The sequence below is a fragment of the Psammomys obesus genome, unplaced genomic scaffold (genome assembly GCF_907164565.1).
Source record: "Psammomys obesus unplaced genomic scaffold, mPsaObe1.curated_primary_1811, whole genome shotgun sequence".
Classification (NCBI taxonomy): Eukaryota; Metazoa; Chordata; class Mammalia; order Rodentia; family Muridae; genus Psammomys; species Psammomys obesus.
The window spans coordinates 15,050,351-15,050,717 of record NW_026596069.1 but is presented as its reverse complement, the minus strand read 5'-3'; positions in this window follow the sequence as shown (position 1 = coordinate 15,050,717).

Sequence of the window (367 nt, the reverse complement as noted above, 5' to 3'; positions counted from 1 at the left end):
CTTCTTCTTCTTCTTCTTCTTCTTCTTCTTCTTCTTCTTCTTCTTCTCCTTACTGTGTAGCCCAGCCCAGGCAGATCTGGTTCATGTAGCCCAAGCTAGCCTCCAACGTACAGCTACCCTCTTGTCTGTTCCCCCCTTGAGTTCTGGGGTTACAAGCAAAAGCCACCACACCCAACTTCCTCACCCCTGCTCATAAAATAACTTGAAAATCTAAGAGACTTTATCAAAAACTGATTTTTTTTTTTTGAGACAAGGTTTCTCTGTGTAGCTCTGTCTGTTCTGGAACTCACTACACAGAGCAAGCTGGCCTTCAATTCACAGTGTGTGTGTGTGTGTGTGTGTGTGTGTGTGTGTGTGTGTGTGTGTG